The sequence below is a fragment of the Podarcis vaucheri genome, assembly GCF_965113315.1.
Source record: "Podarcis vaucheri genome assembly, chromosome: 2".
NCBI classification, from domain to species: domain Eukaryota; kingdom Metazoa; phylum Chordata; class Lepidosauria; order Squamata; family Lacertidae; genus Podarcis; species Podarcis vaucheri.
Genome location: NC_138760.1, coordinates 460725 through 471351, shown reverse-complemented (window position 1 = coordinate 471351; position 10627 = coordinate 460725).

The window sequence follows — 10627 nt, the reverse complement described above, 5'->3', positions numbered from 1 at the left end:
AACATAGGCTTCGCATTAAGAGTATAGTTGATGCAAAATGGCTCCTCAGGGCCAACCATGGGGTCCTAATGGAAGAGGCTTTAACTGAGCATCTATATACGGACTCCCTTTTGCTGGACAGCTGCACCCAAGGATGGGGGAGGGATTGGGCCTCTGGTTTTGCATTTTTATTTGTTTGCATGCATTCTCGCCTCGGTGATAAATTTTGCACATGCTTACATTAAAATGTATTTATTAAGTCAAGGAACATTGGCTGCTTTCCTCCCATCTCCTCCTCTGCAAGGTCTTTTTAAATCCATAGTTTATGTCTTGTTTTTCTGGCACCTACTTCTAACCTTGAGTGTGTGTGTCCATTGCAATGCACCCATGTCTGTGGTTTCATCCACAGATCCACCAGCCCTGACTCTACAGAGGATCAGAATGTGACCATAGTGAAAACATTCATCCTCCTGGGCTTTACTGAGAACCCTAAACTGGGCCCACTCTTCTCTGGCATCTTCCTTCTCTATGTGTTCACAGTGTTAGGCAATCCCTGGATGGTCACCTTGATCGGAATGGAACAGTGTCTGCATACCCCACATATTTCCTCCTCAGTATTTCCTCTCTTCTGGATCTTTGCTATTCCTCAGTCATTGCACCCAAGGCCCTGGACATCCAGCTGCAATGTGGCAGAGCTTCCATCTCCCTGTCAGCTTGCGTTGCTCAGATGTTCTGCTTCTCCACACTGGTGACTGCAGAGTGTTTCCTCCTGGCAGCCATGGCGTACGACCAGTTCCTAGCCTGGGAGCTTTATGCATGCGGCCTAATGGGCTCCATCATCCAGACTAGCAGTGACTTCTAGCTCCTTTGGAATGTCCTCAGGGTCCATTCCAGCCAATGGCAGCAAAAAGCCTTGTCTACTTGCACTTCCCACCTCACCACACTTGGTCTCTTCTACAGCACTGCCATATTCATGTATGCCCAGACCTGGACCAAGGAGGGATCTCAAGACCAAGACAAATTGGTCTCCATGTTTTACACACTTGTCATCCCCATGCTCAATCCATTGATCTACATCTTGAGGAACAAGGATGTGAAGAAAGCCATGAAGCATCTGATGAGTAAGAGCAGGCTTAGCCATTTATTAGCTTTTAATTTAAGTTCGCAATGGTCATGTTCTGAAGGAAATATAATGTAGAGACAACCCTTTAATTATACTCAGCCTAAATGTCTACTCAGTCTATACCCATCTCTATTTGTGCCTGGGCAAATGCAATCCTGTGACAAGAGAAATAAGGCCTTTTTTGCATGCAAAACATCCCAGGTTCAATCCCTGGCATCTTCAGGTACGGCTCCTGCCTGGAACCCTGGAGAGCCTCTGCCAGTCAATTCAGACCAATTTAGACCTGCTGGACTTAAGACCATATTACGAGGCATCATGTTTTGCTGGCTAAAGGAATGAATATCATTTAAAAATTCTGATGTTTTAGATCTTGAAGGTCATGACAATAGATATGGCTGGCACACATGCAGTATCTGTGGTATGCGAAGGTTAAAGTACACAGAGCTTTCCTAAACCATGAAGTAAGGAAAGTGGTTTATGAAGTATGGGAAAAATATAAATATTTATTAGAACAAAAAACACCATGGTGGCTCTCTCCACTGGAGGTGATATCTCTTAAAAACAAACAAACATGAGAAATGACTGGGTATCTTATAAAGAACTATTAATAGAAGTAGATCATGAGTTGAAATTAAAGAGGTATAAGAGGATTACTAACCGATTAGTTACAATACCATCAACTCAATGATATATTTAAGATGGACCAAAAGAAAGGTTTCTTTAATGAGCTGTTAGAAAACAAGACTAAATTACTTTCAAAAATGTATTATTGTTAGAATGGCATATGAAAGGTCAAATCAGTAATGATACACTGGGCTAGGGATATAACATACAATTAGCAACATGAGAGAGGTTATGAGACTTAAAGTTTACAGCATGCTATACAGTGGTACCTCGGGTTACAGATGCTTCAGGTTACAGACTCTGCTAACCCAGAAATAGTACCTCAGGTTAAGAACTTTGCTTCAGGAGGAGAACAGAAATCGTGCTCTGGTGGCATGGCGGCAGCGGGAGGCTGCCACTAGTTAAAGTGGTGCTTCAGGTTAAGAACAGCTTCAGGTTAGGAACGGACCTCCAGAACGAATTAAGTACTTAACCCAAGGTACCACTGTACTTTGAAAGAAAATTATATGAAAATTATGTACTGCTGGTATTTAACCCCTAGCAAATTAGCTAAAATGTATAAAGCAAGATCAAATTTCAGGCAGATTAGCTGTTTTCCCTGTGTAAAGGTCAGAGGGGGCAGGGTTTCTGTTGAGGCAGGGGATTAGCTGTGGGAGGAGCTTATCAGAGTTTGCAGGGCAGCGGCGCGCGCAGTTAGATCCATCTTTTAGATTTAGGGGAGCTAGTCTCAAACGTTTGTTGGGGGAGATCTAGGTGTTTTTTTCTGGGGGGGAAGTTATTTGTCCTGTCTTCAAGCTTTTTATGATGGAGGACCTCTGTAGCCAACCCCAACGACACGATCTCAAGATGGAAGGGGAGGGAACAGCTGCAGTCGCCTGCGATTCCTGCGCAATGTTTGCCATCTTGCCAAAGGTTGCAGGCAGCTTTACCTGCAGCAATTGCATGTTGATTGCCCTCTTAAAAGACAAAGTCCAGCAACTGGAGGAACGTGTAGCTACGCTCCAAAGAATTAGAGAGCTGGAGCTCTTCTTGGAAGCAACAGAGCACACCGTCTCCACCAAGGAGGAGACAGGGGACTCCCCTGAGAAGGAGTCTAGTTCACCAACACAGGAGCCAGATATATGGAAAAACGTGACTCAAAGAAGTAGGAGGCCCAGGGTTCACTCTGATTGCTTAGAAATACACAATCGCTTTGAGGTCCTCTCCCCTAGCATGGAAGACGAAGAGCAGACTCCATTTGAGGATCTCTCCCTCATTACAGTCGATCAGGTATATGAAGACGAGCAGCAAAGTCAGTCCTCAGGGAATGTGCAGGCGACCTTGGAACGGACAGCTCACGGAAGAACCCCGACCAAACCCAAGAGGAGGCGTGTAGTGGTGATAGGGGATTCCCTACTGAGGGGAACAGAAGCAGTGATCTGTGGGCCTGACAAGATGTCTCGGGAAGTGTGCTGTCTCCCCGGGGCTAAGATCCAAGATGTAACTGAACGACTGCAAGGAATCATAAAACCCACTGACAAATACCCCTTCCTCTTGGTTCATGTGGGAACCAATGACACTGCAAGCAATAGCCTCCAGAAGATCAAAAGAGACTACGAGGCTCTTGGCAGGAAATTGAAGCAACTAAATGCACAAATTGTCATCTCGTCTGTCCTCCCAGTTGAACGACGTGGCCCAGGGAGAGAGGGGAAAATAGTGGAAGTGAACAGCTGGCTTCGCAAATGGTGTAAACAGGAACGGTTTGGATTCTTAGATCACGGACTGCAGTTTCTTGAAGATGGACTTCTGGCAAGTGATGGGCTGCACCTCACAACGGTTGGGAGAAATGTTTTTGCCAAAAATCTCAGAAACCTCATCAGGAGGGCTTTAAACTGACTAATGTGGGGGAGGGAGACAGTGCTCCTGAAGGTAGGGGTCTATCAATTAATGAAGATGATCATCCAAATGTCATAGACCAAATGGAGCAAACAGCACGCGGACCTAGTGGTGGGAGGAAAAAATCCTTAAATAAGAGACACGGGGGAATGATTAATGGACTTCAATGTCTGTACACTAATGCACAAAGCATGGGAAATAAACAAGATGAGCTTGAGCTCTTGGTACAGCAAACTAAATATGACATAATAGGCATCACTGAAACCTGGTGGGATAAGTCCCACGATTGGAATGTAATAATGGGGGGATACAATCTATTTCAGAGAAACAGACCAGACAAGAAAGGAGGAGGAGTGACGTTATATGTCAGGGATGTGTATACCTGTGAAGAGATCCAAGATTTAGATCCTCAAAGCCAAAGTGAGAGCATTTGGATCAAAATTAAGGGAGAGAAGAATAACAGAGACCTCATTGTGGGAGTTTACTATAGATCCCCAAGCCAAACGGAGGACATAGATGATGCCTTCCTGGAACAGATGGCCAAGCATGCAAAAGGAAGGGAGATAGTAGTAATGGGGGACTTCAATTACCCGGATATTTGTTGGACGTCAAACTCAGCCAAGAGCATAAGGTCAAACAGATTCCTCACTGGCCTTGCAGACAACTTCATTGTCCAGAAAGTGGGAGAAGCAACAAGAGGAACAGCCATTTTAGATCTGGTCCTAACCAATGTTGATGACCTGGTTAGTGGGGTAGAAGTGGAAGGATCATTAGGCGCGAGTGATCATGCTCTTCTGAAGTTTACTATACAGCGGAAAGGAGCAGCCAAGCATACTAGGACTCAATTTCTTGACTTTAAGAAAGCCGACTTCATAAAACTTAGGGAAGTGCTGGGTGAGATCCCATGGACAACAATACTAAAAGGAAAGGGAGTTCATGATGGCTGGGAGTTTGTTAAGAGGGAGATACTAAAAGCACAACGTCAGGCAATACCAATGAGACGGAAACATGGAAGGTGCCTAAAGAAGCCAGGGTGGCTATCTAAAGAACTTTTAACTGAATTAAGATTAAAAAAGGATGTGTACAAAAAATGGAAAAGGGGGGAAACCACCAAAGAGGAATTCAAACAAATAGCCAGCACGTGTAGACACAAAGTCAGAAAAGCTAAAGCACAGAATGAACTCAGGCTTGCTAGAGAGGTTAAAAGCAACAAAAAAGGCTTTTATGGGTATGTTCGTAGCCAAAGGAAGAACAAAGAAACAATGGGGTCACTCAGAGGAGAAGATGGTGAAATGCAAACAGGGGACACAGAAAGGGCTGAACTCCTCAATGCCTTCTTTGCCTCAGTCTTCTCCGATAAAGAAGACAATGCCCGACCTGAAGAATTTGAAGCAAATGATTCAGCAAAGGAAACACAACCCAGGATAACTAAGGAGATAGTACAAGAATATTTGGCTAGATTAGATGTATTCAAGTCTCCAGGGCCAGATGAACTGCATCCAAGAGTATTAAAAGAACTGGCAGATGTGATCTCAGAACCACTGGCAGTCATCTTTGAGAATTCCTGGAGAACAGGCGATGTCCCGGCAGACTGGAGGAGGGCAAATGTTGTTCCTATTTTCAAAAAGGGGAAAAGAGAGGACCCAAATAATTACCGTCCAGTCAGTCTGACATCAATAGCAGGGAAGATTCTGGAGCAGATCATTAAGCAAACAGTCTGTGAGCACCTAGAAAGGAATGCTGTGATCACCAATAGTCAGCATGGATTTCTGAAAAATAAGTCATGTCAGACTAACCTGATCTCGTTTTTTGACAGAATTACAAGCCTGGTAGATGAAGGGAACGCAGTGGATGTAGCCTACCTTGATTTCAGCAAAGCATTTGACAAGGTGCCCCATGATATTCTTGTAAAGAAGCTGGTAAAATGCGGTCTTGACTATGCTACCACTCAGTGGATTTGTAACTGGCTGACTGACCGAACCCAAAGGGTGCTCATCAATGGTTCCTCTTCATCCTGGAGAAGAGTGACTAGTGGGGTGCCACAGGGTTCTGTCTTGGGCCCGGTCTTATTCAACATCTTTATCAACGACTTGGATGATGGACTCAAGGGCATCCTGATCAAATTTGCAGATGACACCAAACTGGGAGGGGTGGCTAACACCCCAGAGGACAGGATCACACTTCAAAACGACCTTGACAGATTAGAGAACTGGGCAAAAACAAACAAGATGAATTTTAACAGGGAGAAATGTAAAGTATTGCACTTGGGCAAAAAAAATGAGAGGCACAAATACAAGATGGGTGACACCTGGCTTGAGAGCAGTACATGTGAAAAGGATCTAGGAGTCTTGGTTGACCACAAACTTGACATGAGCCAACAGTGTGACGCGGCAGCTAAAAAAGCCAATGCAATTCTGGGCTGCATCAATAGGAGTATAGCATCTAGATCAAGGGAAGTAATAGTGCCACTGTATTCTGCTCTGGTCAGACCACACCTGGAGTACTGTGTCCAGTTCTGGGCACCACAATTCAAGAAGGACACTGACAAACTGGAACGTGTCCAGAAGAGGGCAACCAAAATGGTCAAAGGCCTGGAAACGATGCCTTATGAGGAACGGCTAAGGGAGCTGGGCATGTTTAGCCTGGAGAAGAGGAGGTTAAGGGGTGATATGATAGCCATGTTCAAATATATAAAAGGATGTCACATAGAGGAGGGAGAAAGGTTGTTTTCTACTGCTCCAGAGAAGCGGACACGGAGCAATGGATCCAAACTACAAGAAAGAAGATTCCACCTAAACATTAGGAAGAACTTCCTGACAGTAAGAGCTGTTCGACAGTGGAATTTGCTGCCAAGGAGTGTGGTGGAGTCTCCTACTTTGGAGGTCTTTAAGCAGAGGCTTGACAACCATATGTCAGGAGTGCTCTGATGGTGTTTCCTGCTTGGCAGGGGGTTGGACTCGATGGCCCTTGTGGTCTCTTCCAACTCTATGATTCTATGATTCTATGATTCTATGAAATACATGCTAGAAATGTAAGGAAAAAGAGGGCACCTTCCATCATAATGTGGTGGACTTGTAAAGTAGTAAAATAATTGTTTAAATGTTTAAAATAACATTTTAAGAAACCAGAAGCTAAGAAACCAGAAGCTTTTCTTTTAGGAATTGAAGGTGCCAAAAATTCCAAGTGATCAGAAGAGACTTTTCATATATGCGACTACTGCTGCCCAGAAACTATTAGCTCAGAGATGGAAAGAAAGCACAGTCCCTACCAAAGAAGAATGGCAGATTAAACCAATGGACTATGCATAAATGACAAAACTGACCGGAAGTATTAGGAATCAGGAAGACCAAAATTTCAATAAAGAATTGGGAAAATATGTAATTTACCTAAAAAATCATTGTAAATAATAAAAATTATTACTAGGAATGGAATGCAGTTAAGCATTGGACTATGGTTTTATCAGAGATTTAATAAAACTGGATTAACATTATCACAGGTCCACCACATGTGATAAAAGTCTCCATCTGCCTCTTTGCATTTAGGAGACTTCTGGTTGGCTCGCCCGATCATGGCGGACAGGAGCCTTTTCATGGAAAGGGCGCTGGTGCTATGAAGGCAGGGGAGAACCACTAGAGCACTGCGGTACCCCGAAAAACCCTCAGATTGAGCATTCTGAGGACCTGGTGTTCCTGCAGGTGCCTGGAACGGCTCCCCCGCTCCCCGGTAAGCTCTAAAAAGAGCGCCGAGTGTGAGCGGGGTTGGAGACAGTGGCACTTGGGAATCGACTCACTTTCGCTTCCTTCAGTGCACGGAGGTCTGAGTCCGGCAATCGTGAGCAGCCAATACCTCCAAGGAAAATTTGATTCAAAACTCGTGAGTAAAAGGATACAAATTTGATTTGCGTATCAAGTCCCCTCCCCCCCCCATGTGAAATGAAAACACCGGACACATTATTTAAGGTTAATGGGCGTAAAAGGCCACAACTTTATTGATTACAGGAATTAGAAGGTATTGGCCTTAGGCCAATCGACTACCCGGCATGGAGACTGGGAAGGGTTATCCACCAGCCGTGGGAGTCCTGTTGAAGTACACCAACTAGGATCCCACGGGTGTCAGCGCTCGGGGGTGTGCCGGAGGCCCTCACCTCCCTGGGTTTCAGACAAGGCAATGCCCCCTAGAGTCCTTTAGCGGACTACCCTTTTCCATTGGTGGAAGGTGATGGTGTTTCCTTCCCCCTTCATTTGCATAACAATTACCCCTGCCAATGCCTAACCGCCAATACTGAGGAAGTTGTGACGTTTACTACGAGGTAGGCGAAAAAACCAAATGGCTGGAAGTGCGCCAAGTGGAAAAATTCCTACCAGGCCCCTTTCGGCGACCAACCGGAGTCCATAGCAAGGTCAAAGCTAGCTAAGCCTAAAGGGTGGGTGGGATGGGAAAACCGGGCAGCTGGAACGGGGCAAAGAGGGCAGTGCCCGGGCGCACCTGGCCTTAAATGGACTAGGCCACGCCTCCCCAGTCCGATTGGTGGGCAGGGTCGCAGGCATGCCTGGGGATTCCCTCGTTCTCGTGGGGGCTAAAGGCCAGCCCCCGCGGGTGTGGGAGGGGGTGGGCCCGCAACCCCACCTCCTCCCAAGCTCGGAAGTGGCTCTGTCAATTTGGAAGGAAAGGGATTAAAAAATGGAGGTCGATCCCTTCCGCTGAATGAAAAATGAAAGCAGCTAATGTAACCAAAAGCCGCAACCTTAAACTCTTTGCTTTTAGAAAACTTTCAAGTAAACTTAGACCCCCCCTTCTAGTAGGGGGAAGGGGGTAAAAAGACTAAAAATTAATTTCCCTGCAGAAGACTGTTTGAAGTGTTGTATCTTCTTTGTGGAAGCGGACCACCCGGTGGGGGAAGGCTAGACTCTATTGTGACGTCATAAAGGAATCGGATACTTTCAACTTTCGTTTTCCCCTTTGGGAAAAACAAAGTAATTCCAGCGGCTGATTTCCTCGTTTATAATCATTGAGTATTGTGTTTGTAATGTTTTGATTGCCTGTTTTACTGCCTCTTTGTTTGCTTTGTTTGGCAGCTGTTTCTCCTTTTTCATAATTTCCTCTAATATTTCTTTTTTTCTCTCAATTTCCTTTTAAATGAATTTTGTTGTATAAAGAGTCCTCTCATTACAGCCTTGCTTGCATCCCAGACCGTCTGTAACTTTGTTAGCCCTTGACTATTTATTTCAAAATAATCCCTCAAGGTCTTTTTTGCTTTTTCAACAAATTTGTGATCATCTAATAAATCAACTTTAAAAGGTTAAGTCCATTTGTAATTATTGCCTGAACAAATTGTACTTTGTTTATATCACACAAGATAATTCTATAGTAAATCAAGTAATATGTGTTTTATGTTATTAAGGTAACAAAGTAACCTGTCAGGGAAAAAGGCAGAATAAATAATATAACAACATAATATTTTGCATTTTCCACCCCCCAAATTCTCACCCTCTGACTTCAAAAGTGCAATGCCAGGTCAGTGATTCACAAGTTGGCTATCATCCACAACTTGACCTGGCATGTGTAACACAGACTTGGTTGGAGCAAATGGGGCTGTCCTTGCCGCTGCTTGTCCACCAGGTTTCTCTTACGCACAGCAACCCAGGTCATATGGTCGGGGGGTGGTGCAGTGATTTTTACACCAGGCGTCCTATTGGGGAGACCCAGTTCTCTGAGTGCATGCTCTGGAAGTTGGACATTAGGGGCAGTACAGGATTCCTTTTGGTGTACCGACCTCCCCACTGCACAAAGGATTCCCTGTCTGAGCTGCTTCAGGTCATGGCGGATGTTCTCCTGGAGACACCTAGTTTGGTTGTCCTAGGGAATTTTAACATCCATGCCATCACAACCTTACAAAGGGCCGCTTGGGACTTCGTGGAAAGCATGGCCTCCATGGGGCTGTCCCTGAATAAGTTTGGCCCAACTCAGTCGCGGACATGCCTTAGACCTGTTGTTCACATCTATGGATGTGGGTGACACCAAGTAAAAGTGAAACAAAAGAAGTGCCATGGTCGGATCACTTCCTGGTGCCACTGGACTTCTGCGCAACTCTTCCCCTCTGAAGGGAGGTGGGACCGATTCGGATGGCCCATCCCTGCCACTTAATGGATACAAATGGTTTCCAGAGAGTGGTAGGAAATGTTTTATCCCATGAGATGGCCTTTCAGCTGATTCCATGGTGGCCCACTGGAATGCAGAGTTAACCAGGGCTATCGACTGTCTGGCTCCGAAGCACCCTCTCTGATTGCATGGAGCCCAGACAGCCTTGTGGTTTTCCCCAGAGCTGACAGCGATGAAAGAATTGCTGAGATTGCTAGAGCACCAGTGGCAGAAAACTCATTCTGAATCGGACCAGACGCAGGTTAGAGCTCAACGTCAAGTCTACCAAGTGGCGATAGCAAAGGCGAAGAGGACCTTCTTCACTGCCTCTATTGCATCTGCAGAAAACAGCAGCAGAAGACTCTTTCGGGTGGTTCGCAATCCAACGGAACCACCTTTGCCACGGGGCCTGGTAAGGACCCCAAGAACTCCTGCAATGATTTTGCTAAGTTTTTTTTGCAGATAAAGTTGCTCAGACCCACTGAAAGAGGCTGTTATTAAACCGCTTCTTTAAAAAACATCTTTAGACCCGGCCAATATGGCCAACTATTGCCCAGTCTCAAATCTTCCATTCTTGGGCAAGGTGATTGAGCAGGTGGTTACTGAACAACTCCAAGCATGCCTGGAGGATGCGGACCATTTGGATCCCTTCCCGTTGGGATTCAGGCCTCATCATAGGACTGAATCTACCTTGGTTGCGCTGGTTTATGATCTCGGGCGGGCTAGGGACAAAGGTGAAATCTGTTTCCTAGTTTTGCTGGATCTCTCAGCGGCCTTTTATACCATCTACCATAACATCCTTCTGGAGCGTTTAGAGGGGCTGGGAGCTGGGGGCACTGCTATACAGTGGTTCCGCTCCTTCCTCCTGGGCCGTGTCCAGAAAGTGGT